General features: G+C 41.1%; 1 protein-coding gene and 2 long non-coding RNA genes across 10 annotated transcripts in view; 2 read left to right on the top strand and 1 right to left on the bottom strand.

Annotated features, from left to right (window-relative positions):
• The window catches only part of LOC144322406 (uncharacterized), a 28,706-nt gene extending 23,404 nt beyond the window's left edge, over nucleotides 1–5,302 (top strand). The window contains exon 7 of the long non-coding RNA XR_013388047.1: nucleotides 2,850–5,302. This is a non-coding gene — a long non-coding RNA (uncharacterized LOC144322406). The remainder of the gene's footprint in view (nucleotides 1–2,849) is intronic.
• PHF24 (PHD finger protein 24) overlaps nucleotides 1–27,119 on the bottom strand; it is a 165,526-nt gene that overhangs the window by 16,466 nt on the left and 121,941 nt on the right. Inside the window, exon 1 of one of the 5 annotated variants that reach the window (XM_077912384.1) lies at nucleotides 11,631–11,774. The exons of 3 other annotated variants lie outside the window; for them this stretch is intronic. The gene's annotated coding sequence lies outside the window, so the exon portion shown is untranslated. Of the gene's footprint in view, nucleotides 1–10,940; nucleotides 11,100–11,630; nucleotides 11,775–27,119 lie in introns of those variants that run through there. One more of the 5 variants, XM_077912383.1, reaches the window with a different exon arrangement.
• Nucleotides 11,202–27,119, top strand: part of LOC144322408 (uncharacterized) — a 67,461-nt gene continuing 51,543 nt past the window's right edge. For 2 of the 4 annotated variants that reach the window (XR_013388056.1, XR_013388054.1), the window contains exon 1: nucleotides 11,202–11,405. This is a non-coding gene — a long non-coding RNA (uncharacterized LOC144322408). Of the gene's footprint in view, nucleotides 11,521–12,239; nucleotides 12,319–27,119 lie in introns of all 4 variants that reach the window. The other 2 variants (XR_013388058.1, XR_013388057.1) reach the window with 2 other exon arrangements.

The raw sequence follows: 27,119 nt of genomic DNA, 5'->3' as shown, positions 1-27,119 counted from the left end.
GCAACTGCTGAGTCACTAAATTCTACCCCTGAAACTAATAGTATATTGTATGTTAACTAAATTGAATTTAAATAAAAAAAAAATAAAAAGAGGAGTGAGGCACACAGGTGGCTCAGTGGTTGAGCATCTGCCTTAGGCTCAGCTCTTAGGCTCAGGTTGTGGTCCCTGGGTCCTGGGATCAAGCCTGGAGGGTAGAGATTTGGGCTCCCTGCTCAGTGGGGAGTGTTTCTCCCTTTCCCTCTGCTGCTCTGCTTGTTCTGTCTCTGTCAAATAAATAAAATCTTTAAAAAAATAAATTAAAAAGAATTTCATGTGATCTAATGAGGATATCCAGCTTGATGGGGGTGGGCTTAAGAGTAGAGAGGAGAGTATGGTGTATATTAGAGTTTTTGCTGAAGCTGTGGATCCAGAGGATTTTAAAATATTTTATTTATTTATTTGAGAGACAGAGAGGATGAGCAGGGGGTGGTGTGAGGAGAGGCAGAGGGAGGAGAAACAGACTCTCTCCTGAGCAGGAAGTCCAATGCGGAGCTCGATCCCAGGACCCCAAGCTCAAGACCTGAGCTGAAGGTAGACACTTAACTGACTCAACCACCCAGGCACCCCAAAGGCATGCCCACATGCCTCAAGACACCAGCTGTGCTCTATGATTAGAGGGGAAAGCAAGTCTCCCACTTAAAACAAGAGGAACAGGCATAACAATACCACACCAAGAGGGAGAATGTAAAACTGACACACACTGTGGACCTTCATGATCAATTATTATTTCCAAGGCTACAGGATTTCCTCAGAAAACTTTCATGGTATGTTTTTCAAAATTTTTGACTAACTCATAGTAAGAAATACAGTTTATGATGTGACCCTGTATACACATAGTTATAAACATGTTAATAGATCTAGAACTGAACCCAAAGTTTTGTGAACCAATCCTACTTTTACTACACGTGATGCTCCCTGATATCTTCTACTCTATCCTATTTCATTAAAACAATCCTGATAGTGATGCCCTCAAATAATTTCATGACTTCCCAATGTGTCTGGACCTGCAATTTGAAAAATATAGCCTTAATAATTTTACATTTTTGATTAGAGAACTACACTTTTTGTGTTTTTTTTTTAAAAGATTTATTTATTTATTTATTTATTTATTATTTATGAGAGAGAGAGAGAGAGAGGCAGAGAGAGAAGCAGGCTCCATGCCGAGAGTCCGACACGGACTCGATCCCAGGACTTGATCCCGGGACTCCAGGATCATGCCCCGGGCCAAAGGCAGGCGCCAAACTGCTGAGCCACCCAGGGATCCCCCACTTTTTGTGTTTTGAGTTAAGGATGGTTACTACCAAGAGGTAAGGACAACATTGTGGAGTATAAGGTAAGCTTTCCCCTTGACTACTGTGGTGCAAGAATAGAATTCTCGGGGAGCCCCGGTGGCACAGCGGTTCAGCCCTGCCTGCAGCCCAGGGCGTGATCCTGGAGACACGAGATCGAGTTCCATGACAGGTTCCCTGCATGGAGCCTGCTTCTCCCTCTGCCTCTCGCTCGCTCTGTGTCTCTCATGAATAAATAAAATAAAATCTTTAAAAAAAGAATAGAATTCTGAAGCTTAAGAGTTTGTGGTTCTAAAACTGATGGTTACCAGAGGAGAGGTTGGTGGGGGGATGGGTGAAATAGGTAATGGAGATTAAGGAGTGAACTTGTGATGAGCACTAGGTTATATATGGAAGTGTTGAATCACTATATTGTACACCTGAAACTAATAAAACACGTTAACTATATTGGAGTTAAACTTTAATAAAAAGAGAGCCTCAGCGGTTTGGCGCCTGCCTTTGGCCCAGGGTGCGATCCTGGAGTCCCGGGATCGAGTACCGCGTCGGGCTCCTGGCATGGAGCCTGCTTCTCCCTCCTCCTGTGTCTCTGCCTCTCTCTCTCTCTATGTCTATCATAAATAATAAATAAATAAATATTTAAAAAGAGAGCCTACAGTTCTAACAAAGATGGACAGCTATTAATATACCTTTGAAGAAGACCCTACTCTATATGAGAGGCTGATCCTCTTTGACCTGTGCACAAATGTAAAAGAATATTATTGTAGAAATTTGTTTACAATGATAAAAAGGTGGAAAAAACGTCAATAGAATTATTAAATACCCTGTGAAATATTCATACCATAAAGAGAGAAAAAAATGATTTAATCCAATAGGAATACAAAGATCACAGCAATGATCCTCATTAGTTTGATCCTGCAAGTGGAGGATATATATCTGAATTCCAGGAGGAAAGGAGACATAGTGGATTGAAAAAGCATATGTTATAATATATATTTTATCTGTAAAGCAAATATTAATTTTTTTTTTTTGTAACACAGACTCAAAACAGCAGAGCTTGACAGTGTCCTCTTGGCTGCTGGGGAGATACAAAAGTACTAGCTTTCTAAATAGTCTGGGGTAGCCCCTTCCCAGAAGCTGTGTTATAAGTTTTAGGGAGTAGTTGTAAGACATTTAAGTTAATCAGCAAGAAAGTATGGGTTGAAAGAAAAAGTTATGAAATGCTTATTTAGAGACTGAGAGTAACCATACAAAATTCACTTTTTCAAGAATGGTTCATTGAAGGAAAATCAATGGTATGCATTTAGTTCTTATTGGCTTTTTTTCAGATAACATAATAAAAGTTCTCAACAAAGGCCAAAGAGGAAGGTTACTCTGTAAGTGAACTGAGTCATTAATAGTTTATCAGCAAATTAACCACAGGCATCTCCCAATACACTGTAGTCCTGCTGCAACCCATTATTATCTGTAAGGAGAACAAGAATCACTATTATGCTATCTTAGTTGTTAATGATGTCATTGCAGTGGTTTGGGGAGTTGATCTTCAAAGGAATTTCAATGAAGACTGAAGATGACATCCACCAGCAAAACAAACAAACATAAAAACAAATTAAAAACCACTTTCCATTCCTGACCACAGGATCCTGGAGTACTGCTACTGCTTTTTCCTGAGATGATTCAGTTTTCTAGGCCATTTTATGCTTATAAGGGCAGAAAATGTAGAGCAGAATCATCGAAAAGAAACCATCAAAATACAAACAAGACCCCAAGTCATTGTGAATCGACATAGCTTTGATTTTGAGAGTAAATTGTGAGAACACAATAGCAGTAGGCTTCAAAGAATGAGGTTAAAACTCTTAGTGCTTAATGGAGAGGATCAAACCTGTATGACACCTTGATTAAAAGCAAGTGTGCTGAAATAGCCATGATGTGCACCTGGGTGTTTGAGAAATTAACAAAATCTGTTCTAATTTCTGGAGAAACAAGTGGTAGTGATTAGTGATGGGTAAATCAAATGCCTGGTGAGAAAAACCTGGCCTTTCCTGTGCTGAGGAAGCCCTGAGTGAGTTAAAAAGAAATCAAGTTGTAAAGATCCCAATAAATGATCACTAATGATTACTTCTTTGGCTGGTGGGTAGAATTGGGTTTTCTGTCTTCCTAACAGGATGAAAAGAAGGATAAAAAGACTTTGTCTCAAGGATGATTTGATTGCCAGAGAATTTGTGGTATCTAAGAAAGGCTTTGAAAAAACCTTGGGGCGGGGGGCAGGAGCAGGTGGTGATGAATAACAGAGGGACAAGAAGGTAGAACAGGCTGTTTGGCTATATGATCTGGAGGAAATGAAGACAGAAGATAAAACCAAAATCTTTCTTTGGGTAAGAGAAATCTGTCTAGATGTATTTGTCAGGCAGTAAGATATATGTGGGCAGCTTGGAGTATGTATTTGCAAGACACACCCATTCTCTAGAGCACATGCTTACAACACAGAATATTTATAAGGGCAGAGTGGTGGGAGTAAGAGGGGGAAGGGTTGCTCCCTAATAGGAGCTGGTAGAAAAATAAGGAAGGGGAAGGCAGCTAGGGAACCTCTTCCCTAGCTCTCTATAAAGATTTGTACTTGAGAGGCACCTGGCTGGCTCTGTTGCTGGAGCATGTGAATCTTGATCTTGGGATTGTGAGTTTGAGCCCCATCTGGAGTGTAGAGAGTACTTAAAAATAAGATCTTTTTAAAAGATTTTATTTATTTATTCATGAGAGACAGAGTGAGAGAGAGAGAGAGAGGCAGAGACATAGGCAGAGGGGAGAAACAGGCTCCATGCAGGGAGCCCGACGTGGGACTCGATCCCTGGTCTCCAGGATCACGCCCTAGGCTGAAGGCGGCGCTAAACCGCTGAGCCACCCAGGCTGCCCTAAATATAAAATCTTAAAAAATGTGTAACTGTGAGAAGCCTGGGGAGCAGCCCTGCTAACAAGGCAGGAGTCTCCTTGTTTGGCATGCTGAATGTAAAGTACATTTACTTGACTTGCATTCATCTGATTCTTCTTTTTTTTTTTAAGATTTTATTATTCATGAGAGACACACAGAGAGACACAGAGACACAGGCTGGGGGAGAAGCAGGCTCCTTGCGAGGAGTCTGATGTGGGACTCGATCCCAGGACCAGGATCATGCCCTGAGCCAAAGGCAGACGCCCAACCACAGAGCCACTCAGGCGTCCCCATCTGACTCTTTTTTAAAACATTTTATTAAGGGGATCCCTGGATGGCTCGCCGGTTTGGCGCCTGCCTTCGGCCCAGGGTCATAGTGGAGTGGTCCTGGAGTCCTGGGATCGGGTCCCACGTCGGGCTCCCTGCGTGGAGCCTGCTTCTCTCTCTGCCTGTGTTTCTGCTTCTCTCCCTGTGTCTTTCATGAATGAATAAATAAAATCTTAAAAAAAAATAAACATTTTATTTCGTATCCTGAAATTTACTGAATTCATTTATCAGTTCTACTAGTTGTTTTGGAGGAATTTCAGGGTTTTCTATATATATATAGTATCAGGTCGTCTGCAAATAGTAAAAGTTTTACTACTTCTTTACCAATCTGGATGACTTTTATTTCTTTCACCTGATTCTTCGTATAGGACTGGCAACTGTTTGAAAAAGGCTCAAAAACATCTAAAAGTGATTGTCTGGAGGTTATGAAGGCTTTCCTAGGTGGGAACAAGGCAAAGAAAAAACCTTTGAGTAGAGGCACAAGGGCTGAGCAGTTAGAAAAAGGAATCTCAGATCTTCAGTGATATGAAGAGAGAAAAATTTAGATGATTCCCACTGTCTTCCACAGAGCATGGGTTCTAAAAATCTTTGTTGAGGGCAGCCCCGGTAGCGCCGCCTGCAGCCTGGGGTGTGATCCTGGAGACCCAGGATCAAGTCCCTCATAAGGCTCCCTGCATGGAGCCTGCTTCTTCCTCCGCCTGTGTCTCTGCCTCTCTCTTCTCTCTCTCTGAATGAATGAATAAATAAATCTTAAAAAAAAATAAAAAAAAATAAAAACCTTTGTTGAATGAATGTTGTAGAGATGACTGGACAACATAAAAAGTTTGAGATCATGGTATCAATACCCTTTCTCTCAAAGTTGGCCAGAGAGACCAATGAAAGTAAATCTTCAGAGCTCACTTCTAAAACCTACGAAGTCACCAGCTCATTTCATCACATCTACTCTGCTTCCCTAAAGGTGGACCCTGAATGGTAGTTTGGAGCTAGCAGGGATGAGAACAGGTAATCATGGTAGTTATAGGTGATTTCTTTGACCACAGGGGAGAGCTACAGAATTTTGGAATTTAGCTAGTTTGTAAAAACACAGTAAGGGATAATATTACCAAGGTCAATGGTCCCCTGCATTTATGCTGTATCCTGTGGCACTGTGGCCTGGCCCACAGGAGGGCTACTGCCCTATGACCATGTGTAGGAAGCTTGAAAATGTATCTTCTCCCTCCTGGGTTTGAGTTGGAGAAATTTAGTATGAGCAACATCTGCACACGAGGGTGAAAACCGCAGAACCAGGGGCTAAGAAAGGCAAAATCTATAGCACAGCCTCTAAGCTCACTATAGACATCAACATCAATCTCAAGACTTTAAACAAAAGCCAATAAAAAGAGTTTTGATTTAGGAATACAGTGTCTCATGACACTGCTCTGGGATCCCTGTTCATAGTCAGCCATTCTGTGGCCTAGCAGTTTACAGATTAATTTTAGTTTTCATGTCTGCAGACCTTGAAGGGGTCTACCTAGTACCTCCCTGTCTTTCTCCATTCTCCCTATTTATCCAGCACAGTAGTACTGGCTTCAGTTAGTCCAGAGAGACAGTCATCCCCCAACTGCACAGGGCTTTTTTGGGGTTTCCAAGCAGAAGAGCTAAAGACTAAAACTATCTTTCTCCACTCTGCTCAAGAGAATAAGACATGACAGAGGTCCTGTTTTTAATATTTACTGAAAGCCAACAAAGCTCTAATATACATGAGAACAAAATTATGGCATGATCCTCAGCCTCTGGGGGCTTGGGATGAGTCTTCATGAAGAGCTACAGTGCTGGTTTCCCACAGAAGCAGAGCAACAGTTAAGAAATAGCACACTATCAGTGATTGGCTGGTATGACTGCATTTAGCAAGCAGAGCTTTTCAGCAAGATGGAGAGGCACTCCCTGTTCTCTGTTGTGGGCTTCTGAAGCAGAGATTCAACTCATTTAATGAACTTATTACACCTTAATTATCTTTGTTTACTGATTCTACAAATATATGCTGAGTGCAGCCTACTATGTGTCAGGCACAAATCAGGCACTTAATAACTTGGTAGAATGAACAAATGGAATCTCAGCCTGTAAGAATGCAGTGTACATGCATGTGTAGGGGGCATGACTGTAGGATTTTTAAAAAAAGTGTTGCTTGAGCTAAATTTTGAAATAAGAGTGGGAGTTACCCGAATGGCTTAGGAAAAAAAAAAAAGGCATTCCAGGAAGAGGTAAGAGCACATGCCAAGGCATGGATTGCTATACGGGGACTCCATCATAGCTTAGATGGTATGAAGCCAGCTGGTTGCTGGATAGAAATAGGCAAGGAAAACTGCCTTCATGTTATGAATCAGCCCAAAAAACTGGTTTGAGACAGTAAGCTGAAAATACTTATTTAGAAGGGAATATGTGTTGGGATTTCAGGAGGAAAAAAACACAGAGAACTGAATTTTCTGAGGCCAGGTAGTAGGATAGCCCTGATAAGTACCAGGGCTGACCAGTGAGCACATTGCTTGACCTCTGGAGCCAACAAGAAACTCCTCTCATAGACTGAGAGCTGGTATGTGGTGACTGTAGTGAATCACTGGGGCTTTCCCTCTGGGAGACCCATAAACTTGATTAAGAGACTTAAAAAAAAAAAATAAATAGAGAAAGTGATCCAGGCAGCCCACACGCTGTTGTTTTAGTGAGAAGACTCTAGTAAGAGGAAACATGCCTCAAAAACAAATAGAAATAATGTATGTAAAAGAGCTTTAACTACAACATGTTATCCAAACATAAGTTACTATCGTTATTATCCTAAGAAGCTAAGAGTATGGCCAGTTCATTCAAAGCATATGGGAACAAGTAATTTTGGCAGGGCAATGGCAGGGAGTTAACAATGGAGCTGCCAGAGGAGGCACAGAACAGCAGTTGCATTTCAGTGATGCCTAGGAAAAAGCATAGTCTACATTGATTCCTATACTCAGTAAAACTGTAATTTCCCCTTAGTTTTCTTACTCTATAGTAAATAATTAGGGAAATGCAGACTGATTCTATGTGAACTCCTCAAGGGCAAGCAACAATCATATTTATCTAGCATAGTGCCTGGCAAATAGCACTTAATAAGTATCTGTGAGTCTCTGAGGGGATTGCTGGAAGGAGAGGATGGAGAGGGATGCTATAATGGAAAAAATAATCATGTCTCCAGCTACAAATTGATGGTCTTGGTTTCTTGGTCCAAAGCTGGTAAGCAATTCCTGTCAGAACTTGGTCATTAAGATTGAGGGGTGGAGTGGATGATGATATTCCCATCAGAAATGGATAAATCAATTTGGGAAATGAAGATAGCAGAAATCAAGAGTACTGATGGAGAAAAGCAGGTGAGACTAGAAGATAATAGATTCTGTAAAGAGAAAGGAAACTGCATAAATATGATTCACTTAGGAACAGGTTTACTGGAAAAAATAAAGGGAGTGTGGGAAATGGGCTGGAGAAAGACTATTCATTTTTGAGGAAAAGGAAGCACTGTCAAAAATATGGAAAATATAGGAGAAAGAAAACTTTAAGAATGTGATCAGAAGATGTGGAAAATTAAAGGTTAAAAAATCTGTAAGTTAACCCCAGATATATCTGTGTACATGCAAGTGAAATTCTCTCCCTTTTTATTTTCCTTTGGGGGAAATTTTTTTGTTTTTTTGTGTTTGTTTTTTTAGTAAATTAAGGCAACTTTGTGACATCCCTCACATCCATTCTGGAATGATTTGACTTATGTTGTGATTAGGGGAGAGTTAGATGGTATTCCTAGGATTTTTGTAATCTTTACGTTTACCCAAACTTGGACATCAAGGAGGTGACATTGAAGGTCCAGTATTTGGGGAGTACCTAAAGCCATCAAGCAATTTTTCTAGGGACATGAGGAGGGTGTGACACCAAAAGCCCTCAATGAAAAGACCATCTAGAAAAAACCCCCAATGATGTATTCTGGAGTAAGACGATATTTGCAGGCTTGCTTCTTCTGATTTTCTTTAAAAAATATGGATATATCTATATATCTCCATATCCCTATTTATTTTGGTGTGTTAAGCTGATGAAAGGGGTTTGAACTGAAAGGGGATTAATAACTCTGTAATGGGGAGGTGATTAACTAATATAAACCTTTGTCAGAATTTACTCCCCTGAGGGAGCTGTGCATGAGCGGCCACACCCATGCTTCAGGCAGCCATTGAGTTAAATAGAAAAGCTAACAATTGGTAAATCAGGTTGTTTTGTTTTCTCACAAGCCTGATCTTTCCTAAATAACCCTAGGAGCCCAAGGAAGCCACTTCTATTAAAGGAGGATGTCACTAGGTTTGGCTTTGTGGAAGGATAGAAAGGGGAACAGGAAAACTCAGAATGGTTCTCTGGTGAATTACACTGCTTACTTCCTTCACCACTCTATTTTTTGGACAAGAAACCAGAATATCTCATTGGTCCCAAATTTGCACCCTTGGAATTCAGGTGGAATTAAAGCACTACCACAGCCAAGGGGGTGAGATGAGATTGCATCACTATATGAGGTGCAGACCCTTTGCCCTCCCCAGACAATGCGCTTCCAAAAAGTCTTCCTTGGCTCTGCACCTGTTCTGCCTCCTCATCATGCAGAGGCATTTTTTGGAAAGTGTCCTGCGTGTTATCTGTGGAACAGTGTTTGTGGTGCAGTAGTTAGATGGCCATAAAGGCACTGAATCACACTTTCTAAAAGTTACCCTGTCTCTCCCTCTGCTCCCTCAAGGATTCCGTAAACTGAGACAGTGGTCTTAGAACACCAGCCTCTGAAGGGTTCTAGTTCCCCAGAGCAAGTCCTATCAAAGACCACACCCAGAGGCCTCTCCCAGACCCAATTAAGTCGGAGAAACCCAGAGGCATGGTTACAGTTGGGTTGCCAGTGAAGGAAGCCACACCCTGAAATCTGGGGTTTAGGTGGAAATCACTTCCTGCAGCAGTCTCATCCCCAATTAAGCTGTCCACATTCACTTATTTAATCATCACATTTACTAACCATATACTATTGCAAAGCCCTACACTTGGTATCTGTTTTCTTTAAGATTTTATTTATTTATTCATGAGAGACACACAGAGGCAGAGACACAGGCAGAGGGAGAAGCAGGCTCCCCACAGGGAGCCCGATATGGAACTCAAACCCAGGACCTAGCACGCCCTTAGCTGAAGGCAGATGCTCAACCGCTGAGCCACCCAGGCATCCCTACACTTGGTATCTTAAAGCAACTTAACAAATATACATTCTTGCCTCTGCCTCTTGATACTTTTTCCTAAATAAGCTTTAAAAAAGCAGATTTCATGATTCCAAGCTTTGTGACCTTGGACAATTTGCTAAACCTCTCTGAGTTTAAAGCGCTTAATGTTTAAAAGGAGATAATCTCATAATGTTTTTGTAACGTTTATATGAGATGTTAGTATCCCTGGCATGGTACTTGGCACACAGGTGCTCAATAATCCTAAATATCCTTTTTCCTTCCTTCAAAGGGCTTTCTCTTCCAGGACCAGCCAGGATCAATTACTCCACCTCATCTTAACTGCTTGCTTATGGACAGTCGAGCCCAGGGCCTCAAGTCTCCCATCTTTGCTTCAGAGGCCTCAGTGGTCCTCCCTTCCCCTATGCCCTTTGCTCTAAGAGAAGTTCCTGCCTCCACAAATTCCAGCCTGGAGCCAATCTGGGCTACCGCGGAGAATAAATTTCTAACGGGGTTGCGGGAAGGAATGGACAAAGGCAGCAGCCCCTCAACCACCTTGGAGGGACACAACTTCGGGCACACTGACCCCTAGAAAAGTCAAGGCCAAATTCCTTTGGTGCATATGGGGAAGTTACTCCTGGCCTAGATCCCGTAGCAGCCTCCTCTCCTTCCAGTCAGAGATTCATTCCTTGCGGCGGTTCTAGCGCTCAGCCTAAGGTATTCCTTCACACAGGAGTCCTCCCTCTGTGCGGTCCCGCTCCACCGCGCAGGCTCCCGAGGCTCCCCTATGTTCTCAAATGGTCTTCCACTGAGACAGCACCAGAGACTACCCTTGGCCTCCGCGAGTTCTACAGACGGTCTGGTCTCTCTGCGGGGACAGTGCCCTCACGCTGCTCCTCAGAGAGAGCCCTGGAGTCCCCCCTTCACACAGGGGTCCTCCGTGGGGGCGGCTCCCCGAACCGCCTCCGGGACTCTCCCAGCGGCAGAGGCGGGGACCCTCGGGGTTTATCCACTTACACAGGGACTCCCTTAGGGGCTGCTCCCACACAACACCTCACAGTCCCCAAAGGGCTGTCCGCGGCCCGCAGGCTCGTCCCTTAGGGTGCCTGCCGAGTCCCCGCCGCCCCCGCCCCCGCTTACCGGGACCGTCAGGGTGCGGGACGCGGGTCCGGGACTGGCGGACTCTACACTGCGGACCCCGCGCCGCCCATGGCCGCTCGGGAGCCGGCGTGCTGGGGCCGAGCGCCGGGAGCAGGAGGCGCAGGCGGAGCAGCAGGCTGAGGCGGCGGCGGCGGCGGCGGCGGCGCGCGCGCCCCAAGCACACCCACCCGCCCCACCCCCGCCCCGCGCGGCTGCGGCGCGTGCGCCCGCGCGAGAAGACCTCCGCGGGCCGGTGGGCGCGCGCCCCGCCCAGTGCTCCTGAGCCTCGTGCCGCGGCCCTCGGGGCTCGGCTGGCGACCTCGCGTGGGGAGGAGGCGCTGAGGCAGCGCAGGAGGCCGGCGGCGGGCTCCGACACCTGTGGGTCCGGGTGCCAGTGGGCACCGTCGACCAGTGTCCGGCTCTGCGGCGCCGGGTCTTCTCGGCAGTCGGGCTGCCAGCGGCAAGGTCAGTGCTGGCCCAGAGGAGGCGTCCCGGGAAGGGGCTCCGCGGCGGCGGCTCTCGGCTCCCGGCTCCTGGCAGCCGAGGCGGCGCGTCCGGCCACCCGCACCTGCCTGGGGAGGTGAGAATGACTCATCCAGGCGGCCTTGGCCGGAGCCCTTCCCTCCGTCGCCAGACCCTGCTGCAGCGTGAGGGCCTCCGGGCGGGCGACCCGCGCGTTAGGGCGCTCACCTTGGCAGTGCCCCACTGCGGAGTGGCCAGATGAGCCTTCACAGACTGCTCTGCTGGCCCAGCTGTTCCTGTGCGCTGTATTCTGAGGTTATTGGTCCTCCATCCCCAGCAGCAGGCAGTACTGTAAGGTAACCCACTTTTGCCTGCCGCAGCCTCATCCCTCAGACTATTTGAATAGCCAGCATGTGAGGAGGCCAGCAGTCCTCAGGGATATAACATGCATTACACCAAAGTGCATGCTCTGAAGAGGGCAAGAAAAAGATCAAGTCATAAAGCACCTAACAACTAACTATAAAGAAATAAGTGAAGATACGCAAACGATATGCCAAGAACCCTTTGCAATTTCATTTACATCAACACACCTTCATTTTCTTGTGGACTCATACATGTTTCCAATACAATTCGCGTCATTTTTTAAGCGTCTACTATTTGTTACATACTGTGCTAGGCGGGTAATAGGGGATAAAAACAAAACTCATTTTGTCCTTAACATCTTGGAACTTATCAATAGGGAATAGAAGAGCAATATAGTTAGTACTACATATTCCTAACCCCCTTTTTAAAAAAAAATTTCAATTTAATTAACATATAATGTATTATTATTTTCAGAGTAAGAATTTAGTGATTCATCAGTTGAAGTAATCAGCACTTGGGTGTTGTATGCTATCACTTCTAAACAAAGAACCAGGTACTATTCTAAAAACTTTAAATATATCAAGTCATGAATTTTTATACCATTCCTTTGAGGGACTGTACTGTGTGAGGCACAGAGAAGTTAAACAACTTGCAAGGTCACGAAGCTAATACGTGGTGGAGCTGAGATTGAAATCCTTAAATTCTGAATTCATTTTTTTAAAAGGTTTTATTTATTTATTCATGAGACACACACACACACACACAGAGGCAGAAACACAGGCAGAGAGAGAAGCAGGCTCCATGCAGGGAGCCCATGTGGGACTTGATCCCGGTCTCCAGGATCCCGCCCTGGGCTGAAGGCAGGCGCTAAACCACTGAGCCACTCGGGCTGCCCTTTCTCTCTCTCTCTATCTCTCTTTTTTTAAAATTTTATGTATTTATTCATGAGAGACACAGAGAGAGAGAGAGAGAGAGGCAAAAACACAGGCAGACAGAGAAGCAGGCTCCATGCAGGGAGCCCGATGTTAAATTCTGAGTTCAGACCCCAGTTCCTATTTTACCGTACTGCCACTAAGAAAAAGGATAGTAACCACTAATATATGGAATTCTAGACTTAGCATTTATTTCACTAATATATGGAGTTCTAGACTTAGTATTTATATCTCAGGAACCTTTTTATTTGCTTTAAAAGTAACACAAGAGAGCAGACAGCTTTCTCTGTAGCTTGGAAGCCCCTAACCTTGTTCAGAATTATATCATACAAACAGTTTCATAGATAGGAGTCTCTGAACTGTTTTTAGTAAGTGTTTTATTTCCAGGCTGACAGGCCTATATGGAAGAAAAAAGCTGTAATAATATCACCATAGAAACCTCTTGTGGTTAATTTTTTCTTCATTCAAAAACACCTGTGTATTGTGCATCTATAGTATGTCAGGCATTGTGCTGAGAACCAGAAGGAGTGCAAATAAGATTAAGACACAGTACTATCTCAGAAGGAGTTGTAATCTCATAGAGGAAGTAAGCATTGACAGAGAGCCATAATATAAAACAGTGAATTATGCTCAAAAGAGGAATGAAATGCAATGGGAATTCCAAGGAGAGAGACAGATAACCTCATGAAGAAGCTTGGATTAAGGAGAACACAATGGTCATTTAACTTATTGTTGATATTTAAGTATTACAAGCAGTATGAGAATTTATCAAATTCTCTTATTTCTTAAAAAGTACACACAAAGTTCTTCTCATGTTCAGAAAAGACAGCTTTTTACTATAAGGATTGTTTCGGGTATGAAGAGGTTAAAGTTTTTTTTTTTAAGATTTTATTTATTCATGAGAGACACACACACACACACACACACACACACACACAAAGAGAGAGAGGCAGAGACACAGGCAGAGGGAGAAGCAGGCTCCCTGCGAAGAGGATGTGGGACTCAATCCCAGGACCCGGGGATCACAACCTGAGCCAAAGGCAGACTCTACTTAACCACTGCCACTCACGTGCCCCAAGTGCAAATTTGTTTTTAAAGATTTTAATTTATTCATGAGAGACAGAGAGAGAGAGAGAGAAGCAGGCTCCATCCAGGGAGGCTGATGTGGGACTCGATCGTTGGACTCCAGAATCATGCCCTGGGCCGAAGGCAGGCACTCAACTGTTGAGCCACCCTAGTGTCCCAAGTGCAAACTTTTTGAAGAGGATTTACTGTATTTCTCCTAATGAGGGGCACAGAATAGAATGACGATGCACAAGATAGCATTTCAAGGCCTAACGAATAGCAAAAGAAGACGTAAGGTGGTTTGCCTTTCTCTGATGATTAGTGATGTCAAATAGCTTTTCATGTGTCTATTGGCCATATCTGTATGTCTTCTTTGGAAAATGTCTATTCAGGTCCTCTGCCCATTTTAAATCAGATTATTATGATTATTTTTTGGATGTTGTAGAAGTTCTTTATATATTTTGGTTATTAAGCCCTTCAGGTGAATGGTTTGCAGATATTTTCTCCCATTCAGTAGGTTGCTTTTTGTGTTGTGGATGGCTTCCTTTGCTGTGCAAAAGCTTTTGTTTTGGGGTAGTCCCATTAGTTTATCTTTACTTTTATTTCTCTTGCCTGAGAAGATATACCTATAAATATATTGGTAAGACTGATGTCCAAGAGTTTACCTATGTTTTCTTTTAGGACTTTGATGGTTTCATGTCCCACATTTAGATCTTTAATACATTTTGCGTTTATTTTTGTGTATGGTGTAAGAAAGTGGTCCAGTCTCATTCTTTGAGGTATCACTTCATATCAAAAGACGAGAAATAACAAGTGTTGGCAAGAATGTAGAGAAAAGGGAACCCTCATAAATTTTTGGTGAGAATGTGTATTGGTGCAACCATTGTGGAAAGCAATATGAAGGTCCTCAAAAAATTAAAAATAGAAATATATGATGTAGTAATTCTACTACTGGGTATTTACCCCCCAAAACCAAAAACACTAATTTAAAAATATAGCCCTATATTGCAGCATTATTTACAATAGTCAAGAAATGGAAGCAATCCAAGTGTCCATTGGTAGATGAATGGATAAATAAAATGTACTACATACACACGAATATTACTCAGTCATAAAAAAGAATGAAATGCTGTCATTTGTGACAACATGGATGTACCTAGGGGGTATTATGTTAAGTGAAATAAGTCAGAAAAAGACAAATACCATATGATTTCACTCAGTTGTGGAATCTAAAAAACAAACGAGTGAAGAAACAAACAAAAATAGACTTATAAATACAGAGAACAAATTTGTGGTTGCCAGAGGGGAGATGGATGGGCAGATGGGTAAAATAGGTGAGAGGGTTTAAGAGGTACATACTTCCAGTAATTAAATAAATAAATCATGGAGATGAAAAGTGCAGCATGGGGAATATAGTCACTACTATTGTAATAACGTTGTATGGTGATAGATGGTGACTACACTTATCATGGCAAGTACTGAGTAATGTACAGAATTGTCAAATCACGGGTGCCTGGATGGCTCAGTTCATTGGGCATCTGCCTTTGGCTGAGGTTGTGGTTCTGGGGTCCTGGGATCATGCCTGGTGCCAGGCTCCCTGTTTGCTGGGGAGTGTGCTTTTCCCTTTTCCTGTCCCTCTGTCCCTCCCCTCTTGTGCTCTTTCTTCCTCTCAAATAAAATCTTTAAAAAAGGGGGGAATGATCAAATCACTGTGTGGTATACCTGAAACTAATATTCTATGTCAACAGTACTTCAATAATAAATATATATGTTTTAAAAAATAAGAAGTAAGGTGAGGGTGAACAATGTATGTCGGGGTTGGGGGGCAGCCAGGACTCTGACAAGACAGGGTCAAAGACTGCTGGAATGAAGTGTGTACCACACAGAACTGTTGTTGCAAGATAGAGATTATGTTTTCAACTGTTTTTTTCCTTACTTTTTAATTATACGAAACATATGCCATAAATATTCTAGGATGATCTCAGTTCGGAAATTCGATGCCATTACGTCCATAAGTTCTTGTCATTTAGATTGACAAATCTTAATGACAGCATATCCATGTTAGTTCCTGGAAGGAAGAAATCATTGTTTATTCAACAAATGGGTTTTTTAAAAAAAGATTTTATGTATTAGAGCGCGAGAGAGAGGTAAAGAGAGAAAGAGAGAGAGAGAGAGAGAGAACCAGCAGGGAGAAGGGCAGAGGGATAAGCAGACTCCTTGCCAAATGTGGAGCTTAATGAAGGGCTCAATTCCAGGCCCCTGAGATCGTAACGTGAGTGAAAGTTAGATGTTTAACCAACTAAGCCACCCAGGTGACCCTCAACAAACGTTTAATAAATAAGGAGTTCAGAAAGGCAGAGAGAAGCTATTTGATAAAGAACGCTAAATAGTTAGATATTTTAATATGGTAGGTTATAGGGAACCCCTACGAGTTTTTGAGAAAGTAATTGCATGTTAAAGACCACCATAAACATTTAAAAGTGTTATCTTTTAGATAAAAGATTGAATGAAAATGCATATGATCTTCTGTCAGTAGGTCAAAGTTTTTACTTTTAAAAAAAGGTTTAGGGGATCCCTGGGTGGCTCAGCGGTTTAGCGCCTGCCTTTGGCCCAGGGCATGATCCTGGAGTCCTGGGAGTGAGTCCCACGTTGGGTTCTTGGCATGGAGTCTGCTTCTCCCTCCTCCTGTGTCTCCCCACCCCCCCATGTCTATCATAAATGAATAAATAAATCTTTAAAAAAATAAAAAAGGTTTATTTATCTGAAACAGCAGAAGGAGGATCAGGGAGAAGGAGAAAGAATCTCAGGTAGACTCTGTGCTGAGCAAAGAGTCTGATGCGGGGTTCAATCTTGCCAACCTCAAGGTCGTGGCCTGAGTTGAAACCAGGAGTCGGACCCTTAATTGCATCACCTAGGTGTCCCAGGGTCAAACACAATTTTAAAATATAAACGTGACAATGAGTGTGTTTTCTCTTAAGCCTTAGAAAGAAAAAAATCTGTTGGGATATTGAGGAGCTTGGGGGGGTGGGGAGGATAATCAGAATGCCACTGAATCCTATTCTGTACTTTCCATAATCTGATGGTGACCTTCAGTGGAAGGTAATCAGTGCACCTTTTTTGCTTATAATACGTATCTCTTGGGGCAACTACTTAGCACACAATTCCCCTTTGCTGTGAGTGGCTCTACAGCACAAGGATAAGATCTCCGTGGCCTTCTCAGACTAAGGCAACTCACCCCTGGCTGTTGTCAGTTGATCCAGAGGTAGACACTCAAATTGGTGCTATCATAGTCTCTCCCAGGAATTTGAAACTCAGAACCACGTAATATATGGTAATTCTATGTTTAATTTTGAGGAACTGAAAAAAAATTTTTTTTTGAGGAACTGCCAAACTTTTTTCCACAGTGGCTGAACCGTTTTACATTCCCAGCAATATTGTATGAGAATTCCCATTTTTCTATATCCTCGCCAACACTTGTTATTTTTCAGTTTTTTTTCTCATTATAGACATTGTAGTGGATATAAGTGGTACCTCAGAGTGGTTTTGATCTCCCTAGTGACTAATCATGTTGAACATCTTTTACCCTGGGATCATGATCTGAGCTGAAAGCAGACGCTTAACTAGCTGAGGCTTAACCAACTGAACCACTCAGGCACCATGGCTTTGGATGTTCTAGTACCTTTGTCTTTCCATGTACATTTTAGAGACAGCTTGTTGATTTGTACAAAAAATCCTGTTGGAATTTTAATTGGAATTGTGTTAAATCTTTAGATTAGTTTGGGGAAAATTGTCATCATAACATTAACTCTTACAAACTCATGAACATTGTATATCTCTTAATGTATTTAGGTTTCCTCTGATTTCTTTTATTGGCGTTTTAGATCCTGCACATATTATGTTATACTAAAATATTCGATGTTTTATGTGCAGTTTTCATAATTTCAATTTCCGATTATTCATTGCCAGTATAGGGACATACAATCGGTTTTTTATTACTTTTGTATCCTGTGATCTTGATAAACTCATATATTAGTTATAGACCTTTCTTTTTTTTTTTTTGGTAGATTCCTTGAGGTTTCTCATGTAGACAATCATGGTGTCTATGAAAAGAAACAGTTTTATGTATTTCCAATCTGTATGCTTTTTGTTTTTCTTTTTTTTTTTCTTTTTGTTTGCTTTTTGTTTTTCATTCATTATTTTACTGGCTAGGATTTCAGGATGATGTTGAATAGGGGTGGTAAGAGAAGATATCCAATCTTAGGGAGGAAAACATTCAGTTTTTCAACATTAAGTTATGTTAACTATAGGTTTTTTACAGAAGTTCTTTATCAGTTTAAGACTCTATAGAAGGTGAGGATGGCCTCCACCTAATAGGCAAGAATCCAGGGCCATCAGTCTTACAGCCATAGGAAATGAATTCTATTAACAATCTGAGTGAGTTTGGAAGTTTCTTCTTTCTTAATATTAGTTTCCTATTCCTGCTCTAACAGATTTCCACAAACCTAGTGGCTTAAAACAACACGAATATATTATCTCATAATTTTGAAGATCAGAAGTCGTACATGAGTCATATGAGATTAAAGATCAAGGTGGCAGCAGGGCTGAATTCCTTCTGGAGGTTGCGGGGAAGAATCCATTCCTTGCCTTTTCCAACCTCTAGAGGCCACCTGTATTCTCTGGCTTGTGGCCCCTTCCTCTGGCTTCCAAGCCAGCAATGGCTGGTCATATTTTTCTCACATCATATCACCTTGACTTCTTCCATTGTCATATCTCTTTCTCTGACTTCCCTGCCTGCCTCTTTCTCTTATAAGGACCCTTATATTTACATTGAGCCCACCTAGATAATCCAGAATAATCTCCCATTTTAACAATCTTCATTTAGTCACATCTTCAAAGCCTGTTTGCTATGTAAGGTAACATATTCACAGGTTCTGGGGATAAGAGCATTGACGTATTTGGAGAACCATTATTCTGCTTACTGTGCCAGTCAAACCCTCATACGAGAACACAGCCCAGCCAACATCTTGATTGCAACCTTATGAGACCCTAAAAAGCATCCAGCTAAACCAAGCATGAACTCCTAACCCACAGAACGTGTGAGGTAATAAATGTGTTGTGTTAAACCACTATGTATGTTTGTGATAATTTGTTAAGCAGCAGTAGAAAATGAATACAATGGGCATGTAGTTATTCATAACGTTTCTTCATTATCCTTTTAACATCTGTAGGATCTGTAATGGTGTCCCTTATTTTATTTCTGATATTAGTAATTTGTGTCTTTTCCCCCACTCTTGGTAGTCTGGCTAGAGGTTTGTCAATCTTATCAATCATTTCAAAGAATCAGCTTTTGTTTTCATTGATTTTTCTCTATTTTTCTATTTGTAATTTTATTATAAAACTGCACTTGGGATATCTACATGGCTCAGTTGGTTAAATGCCTGCCTTCAGCTAGATCATGATCCCAGGATCCTGGGATTGAGCCATGCCTCTCTCCCCACTTGTGCACGCTCTCTCTCAAATAAGTAAATAAAATCTTAAAAAAAAAAAAAAAAGAAAATCCTGCTCTTTATTATTTTCTTCCTTTTGTTTTCTTTGGGTTTAGTTTGCTCTTCTGTTTTTATTTTAAGGGGGAATCTTAGATTTTTGTACTGAGATATTTCTTTTCTTTAATGATTTTATTTTATTTTATTTTTTTCTTTAATGATTTTAAATTGAGATAAAATTCACATACTGTAAAACCCACCTTTAAAAAATGCAGTTCAGGGGATCCCTGGGTGGCGCAGCGGTTTGGCGCCTGCCTTTGGCCCAGGGCGCGATCCTGGAGACCCCGGATCGAATCCCACATCGGGCTCTCGGTGCATGGAGCCTGCTTCTCCCTCTGTCTATGTCTCTGCCTCTCCCTCTTTCTCTCTCTGTGACTATCATAAATAAATTAAAAAAAAAAAATTAAAAAATGCAGTTCAGTGGTTTAATTTATTCATAGTGTTGTGTAATGGTCACCATTAATTTCAGAACTTTCTTCTTTATTAATGTAAACATCTCCAAATTTTGATATGTTGTACTTTCATTCAATTCAAAAGTATTTTCTCATTTCCCTTGAGATTTATGCTCTGATGCATGAGTTCTTTGTAGTGTCTTGTTTAATTTCCAGTTATTTTAGGATAATCCTAGGTACCTTTCTGTCAGTGATTTCCATTTTATTTCATTGTAGTCCAAGACTCTGTATGATTTCAATTCCTTTAAATTTATTAGAGTTTCTTTTATGGCCTGGAAATATGAAATATGGTCTACCTTGGTGAATCTTTCAAGTGCTCTTTCTTTGAGAGAGAGAGTGTGTGCACATGTGCTTTTGATTCAGGGTGGGGTGTTGGCGGAGACAGAGGGAGAGGGAGAGAGAGATCCTGTGATTCTGTGGAAGCAGATTCTGTGCCCAGTGCTAAGCTGGACTCGGGGTTCCATCTCACAACCCTGAGATCATGACCTGAGCTGAAATCAAGAGTCAGAAGCTGAACTGACCTCTAATCTACGAACATGAAATGGCTCTCAGTTTATTCAGCTCTTTTTCTTATCAGTGGTTCATAGTTTCCAGTATATAGTTTTTATATTTCTTTTGTTAAAATCCTGAGTTGTTTTCTTTTTTTTAAGGTGGTTCCTTTTTTTATAATAAATTTATTTTTTATTGGTGTTCAATTTACCAACATAGAGAATAACACCCAGTGCTCATCCCGTCAAGTGCCCCCCTCAGTGCCCGTCACCCATTCACCCCCACCCCCCGCCCTCCTCCCCTTCCACCACCCCTAGTTCGTTTCCCAGAGTTAGGAGTCTTTATGTTCTGTCTCCCTTTCTGATATTTCCCACACACTTCTTCTCCCTTCCCTTATATTCCCTTTCACTATTATTTATATTCCCCAAATGAATGAGAACATATAATGTTTGTCCTTCCCTGATTGACTGACTTCACTGAGTTGTTTTCTTAATTTGATTTTTGGATGACTCATTGGTGGTATTTAGAAATGCAATTTCTTTTTTGTGTATTGATCTCATGGCCTTAACAAACTCATTCATTAGTTCTACCAGTTTTTTGTTTGCTTTTTATTTCCTAGAATTTTTTTTTTTCCTCACAGGATCATGTTATTTGTAAATAAAGATAGTACTACTTCTTCCTTTCCAATATGGGTGCCTCTTATTTGTTTTTTGGCTAGTTGTACTGCTAGAATCTCTAGTGGAATGTTACATAGCAGTGGTGAGACCAGATATCATTGCTTTGCTCTTGATTTTAGGGAGAAGTCACTCAGTATTTCATAATCTCTATAAGTATGATGTCAGCTATAGGTTTTTCATAAAAGACATTTGTCAAGTTGAGGAATTCTCTTCCTAGTTTGTTGAAAATTTTTTCACAATAGTACTTGAACCTTGGTGAAAAAGGGCTCCATCAGGTTCTTTTTTTTCACACAGCAGTTAAATTACTTGGGTCATGACTCATAATTAAAGAGAACTCTCCCTACTCCTCGATTATTGGACTTGTCAACCTATGGCAAACTTAAAATTAGGAATTTCCAGGGGAAAAAAAACAACACACCAAACTTCCCTGGAAGCAGACAATAAGGCAAAGCAGATAGCTTACACCCAACATCACAGAACAAGATTCTATTAGATTCTCTGTCTTTTCCCCAGAACTCATTTTTTATAACAATTATTGTGATATTACTGTTTTACAGATGAACACAAAATATTCATACTCATGTTTTTTTTTTTTTTTTTAATATTTATGATAGTCACACAGAGAGAGAGAGGCAGAGACACAGGCAGAGAGAGAAGCAGGCTCCATGCACCGGGAGCCCGACGTGGGATTCGATCCCGGGTCTCCAGGATCGCGCCCTGGGCCAAAGGCAGGCGCCAAACTGCTGCGCCACCCAGGGATCCCAGGTGTTTTTTTTTTAATTTTATTTATTTCGGAGAGACAGAGTGAGTAAGCAAGAGTGGGTGGGAGGGGCTGAGAAAGAAGCCGACTCCCTGCTCAGCAGGGAGTCCATGTGGGGCTTGATCCCAGGACTCTGGAACCATGACCCCAGCTGAAAGCAGATGCTTAGCCAGCTGAGCCACTCAGGAGCCCCTCATGTTCCTTTTTCTGTTCGAGATTTTCTCTACTCACTAAAGCCTGCCACTCAATGCATGCCCTCCTTTACTAATCAAAATGGTTGCTGGTTATGTAGCCACTCAAAAGCTTGGGAAGATTCTCAGTTAATATTAGGACTAGCTCCCATACGTGTATGTATGACAGGAAAATGGCTTTACGAGAAGGATTGGTATCCATCCCTTGGCCATTGAACTAATACTTATGACTAGTTAATCTAGTACTGGGAGGAGGCTTGGAAGCCAAAGGATGGCCCATAACCACTCAAATTTCATGACTAGCAATCTGTCCCTATACAAAGAAAACCTTAATGGGGGCAGCCGGGGTGGCCTAGTGGTTTAGTGCCACCTTCACCTGGGGTGTGATCCTGGAGACCTGGGATGAAGTCCTGCGGTGGGCTCCCTGCATGGAGCCTGCTTCTCCCTCTGCCTGTGTCTCTGCCTCTCTCTCTCTCTGTGTCTGTCATGAATAAATAAATAAAATCTTAAAAAAAAAACACCTTAATGGTACTGGACTTAATTTAGAGCATGTTGTAGACTCACTCTGTGAGAAAATCACACAGTTTGATTTTCCTCAAATTATGGAGATTGGACTTCTACAGATTTTAGAATAGATAATGAGGAGATAATTCTGATTATGCTATTAGGAAAATGACTGTATCTAACCTTAGCTTATTCTGCAAAATAAGTAAAAATTACCTTGGGCCACTTCTTGTATATGGCTCTACAAATCATAGATAAAATCAAGCTGTTCCCCCAAACTGGCATGAGGTGGTCACTTTTAACCAATATTCAATTATTATATCTAATGATATGATAAAACATTGAGAATAATAAATATCCTTTTATAACAATATACCTTTGAGTCTCATTTCCTGTTAGTTTGAGAGCTCCCAATTGCAAATATTTTTACATGCCAAATAAACTGTGACTAATTAAAAAATGGAAAAATTTGTCATGAATTGCTGTTGGAGCTTTTTGAATTTTTTCTGCACTTATTAAGGTGATCGTGTAGGTTTTGTCCTTTTCATATTACCATGATGTACTACATTAATTTATTTTTATATGTTAAATCAGACTCGTATTCCTGTGATAAATTCCATTTAATCATATTGTTTAATTCATTTTATATTTTTGCTAGATTCAGTTCCCTCTTACTTTGTTGAGGATTTTTGTGTCTGTATTCATGAAGAAAACTGGTTTATGATTTTTTTCTTTTGATGTATTTGTCCAGCATTTGTATCATGGTACTATTGGGAATAAGTTGGGAAGTGATTCTTCCTCTCCTTTTTTTCTGGTGAGTTTGTGAAAGATTGGTATTACACATTATTGAAATTTTGATAGAATTTGCCTTTGAAATGATCTGGGATTTTATTTGTGGACTTTATAAATTATTGATTCAACTTCTTTATTTGTTATGGGTCGAATTGGATTTTCCATTTCTTCTTGAGTAGGTTTTGGTAATTTGTGTCTTTTTAAGACTTTGTTTTCTATAAACTGTCCAAATTATTGGACATAAAGTTGTTTACATCATTCCTTTTATGGCCCTTTTAATTTTTCTAAATTTGTAGTGAAGTTTACTTTTTCATTTTATTCTAGTAATTTGTATCTTCTTTCCTTTTTCTTGGCTAGTGTAACTAAAGATTTGTTGTTTTTTTTCTTTTCAAAGAACCAGGCTTTGGTTTTATTAATTTTCTTCATTGTTTTTGTTTTCTATTTCATCAGTTTCTATTGTATTTTTTATTTCCTTTTTTCTGCTAGCTTAGCATTTAGTTTGTTCATCTTGTCCTACTTTAAAGCCTAAAGTTATTGACATGTAATTATTCTTTTCTAATATAGGCTTTAAAAAAATTACCTATCCATTTTCTCTTGCCTCCTCATTTCCTGGAATGCTGCTGTAGTACCCCCCCCCCTTTTTTTTTTAAGATTTTATTTTTTAGTAATCTCTACACTCAGTGTGGGGCTTGAATCTACAACCCTGAGATCAAGAGTCACATCCTCTACCAGTCAGTTGCTCCGTGCCTCTTTTTTAACCGTCAGGATTGGAATCTCAATTTTATGAGTCTTGAAGGTTGCAGAGGAGGCCAAACTTGCACTGGACACCCAGTATCTAGTATCAGCATCCACTGTTCAGTGCCAGCATCCAGTATCAGTATGGCAACATTGGCAATTTAAGCTAAAGAATCCAGGGTTCAATGAGGGCAGCAGCAGTACTTTCATTGGACTCATTCTCTGGTTTTATTGTGATTGTGTTTACTCTGAGCATCATCTTTTTGTTCCTGTCTGTTTTTTAATTGCATCATCAGCCTTTTGAGAGGTTCTCTGAGCTACACAGCACCTTTTAAATAAACTCTTTTCCTGATTAAATCAACCAAAGTTGTATTCAGTTGATTCATTGGTAACATGACTGGTCTATGCACCCTGCCTTATCTTGCCTCTCAGTTTTGCTATCTACAACTTATGTTTTTAAAAAGTAAGGTCAAATATTATTTCCTCCATATCAGCTACATTAGTACCATCCTCTGGATTTATATAGTACCCTGTGCTTATCTTTATCATCATTCTGCCATTTTTGTACTCTTATCTGAGGATTTCTCTCTGAATTACTAGCCTATTCTTAAGGGCAGGGACCATGATTTATTTTCAATGTCTGAGATTTAGTCGGTTCTCAAAGGCGAAACATAAATGTTTGGTGGGTATTACTTTTAATGTCCTTAAATTCTTTGTTTTCTTCAAAACTGAATTATTCACAGTGTGGGACATCAGTGATATAGATCTATGAGGCCAGGGAAGCTCGTGGAAGCCCTAATCATTCTTTAGAGCTCAGTTGCTTAGTTTCCAGCAAATGAGATTTTTTTAAAAGATTTTATTTATTCATGAGAGACACAGAAAGAGGCAGAGACATAGGAAGAGGGAGAAGCAGGCTCCCTGTGGGGATCCAGATGTGAGATTTAATCCCAGGACCCCAGGATCATGACCTGAGCTGAAGGCAGTCGCTCAACCACTGATCCACCCAGGTGTCCCCTTCTTTGTTTTTTCCTCACAGTGGCTTGCACATAATAGATATACTAATATACGATTTTTAAAATCTCAGTCCCTTCTTACTCTAAAATCTCTGGATTCTCTGATTTTGGACAACTCAGGAAATATTTGGATCAACAGAGTAAATACATCCAGAGGAAAAACCCAGAGTGATTTTGGACCAAGAAAATTGCAGATTTAGGTAGCCTTAACGTCTTAAATGTAGACTAAGTAAGGAAGCCAGAAAGAATTTTTCTAAGTCTGGACTTGGGTCTGCTCTTTGTACATGTGACAGCCCCTATTGTAAACAGTTTTAAAATCCTTTGGTGATGTTGGGAACAATCTTCTACATGTTATTAATCTGCTTTAAGAGGTCCTGTGCCTTACGGAAATAGACTGCACCAAGTGAAGTGTCTTCATTCCCCTGGAGAGCCAGTGAGTAGTCTTCTAAGAGGATTCCTACTTTCAGTAAAGCATGCAGAACTGAAATGAAGTGTTAGAATTAATGATTCACTAGCTCAAGAGCAAGCTCCATAAGAGAAGACAGGTAGATAGAGCTCCTAGGCAAGATTCTTGTTCTGTTGTAGCCTTTGTGGGGAAGCAGTAAACAAGGATAAAAGACTTGGGAGAAAGAACTCTCTGAGATGGCACAGAGAGATGGTATAGGAACAAAAAGTTCATAGTCTATTGGAAAACATGGGTAAATTGGAGTGGATTTACCATGAAGTTATTTGCATAGGCCCCTTCCAAGGCCGTGTCTGAAAAGGGCTTAGCAATATGATATTAGTAATATTTTTTTTCATAAAGATGCCCCCTCAGATGCACAAAACCAAATTTCATTAGCTTCAGGGCTAATAAAACCTAGATCTACCCTAGAATTCAAGTACATCAACAATTATGGCATGTTATGTTAAAGTATCATAAAAATATTCTGCTAGTTCTGTAGAAGCACTGAAGAAAGGCATCTGGGCAGCCCGGGTGGCTCAGCGGTTTAGTGCTGCCTTCAGTCCAGGGTGTGATCCTGGAGACCTGGGATCGAGTCCCACGTCAGGCTTGCTGCATGGAGCCTGCTTCTCCCTCTGTCTGTGTCTCTTCCATTCTCTCTCTCTCTGTCTCTCATAAATAAATAAATAAATATTTTTTAAAAAGGCATCCAGTTCAAGGTAGCATTTGAATATAGAGAGAATTCACCAAGAGAGCAGTGATTTTTGTCTTTGTATTCCAGTACCTAGAACATTGCGTGGCACATATAAAGTGATCAGTAAACATTTTATGAAAGAATAGGAGTGAGTCAGGGTAAACAGTTGGAGATTGTGTATGTGTGGAGGGACTAGCAGCCTGATTTAGGAGGTGCCTGTAGGGGAGTGGTGAGTGATATGGCTGGAGAATAGGCAGGAGCCAAAGCATGGAGGTTTCTGTTATATCCTGCCCAGGTTTTGGATTATCCTACATCTACAGTGAACCCACTGAAGTCATTAAGTTCAAGATTAGTATGATCTAATTTGATTTTAGCAAGATCATTCTAAGAGCTGTGTGGAGAATAGAGCAGAGGGGATTGCAGTTTGAGAAGAAACTGCTCAAGTAGCCTGGTCAAGAAATTATTGGAATCTTAGCTAAAACAATGGCTTTATAGATAAGAGATGGGAACATATTCAGTAAACAATTTAGTAAATAAAATGGCATATGATAGGCACAGCACATATTGCACATTATTGAACTGTTGAATCGGTCTGAAGTCTTATTGATTCATTTGTTTCCTCCTTCAACAAATATTTAAGGAGTACCTACCATGTGCCAGGTATTGTGTTAGACGTCGAGGATATAACAATGAGAAATTTAGACAAGGTCCCCTCTCAGTGTCTGTGAAAGATACAGACAAGTAACCCGGCAATTACAATACTGTGTTATGATAAGTACTATGAGAGGGCAAGTTTAAGGTGTTCTAGGAACACATAGAAGGAGTAACTAATTTATATAGACTTGCAGGGTTGGCAAAGAGTTCCTTTGATGTCCAAGCCGCAATAAGAAGAATGAGCAGAGGTTAGGTAAGTGAAGATATGTGGGTGAGGTTGAGAAGGGTGCCCTTCTTGAAGCCAGGGCAAGATGACTGTGGACCATGGAGACATTTATGGAGATATAGACAGAAGGTGAAGGTCCAGGTACTGGTGAGAAGATGAGTTCATTTATGCTGTGTTAGGTTTGA

The sequence above is a fragment of the Canis aureus genome, chromosome 10, assembly GCF_053574225.1.
Source record: "Canis aureus isolate CA01 chromosome 10, VMU_Caureus_v.1.0, whole genome shotgun sequence".
Classification (NCBI taxonomy): Eukaryota; Metazoa; Chordata; class Mammalia; order Carnivora; family Canidae; genus Canis; species Canis aureus.
The sequence above is the reverse complement of the archived record's forward strand: the minus strand, read 5'-3'. Positions and strand labels throughout refer to the sequence as shown.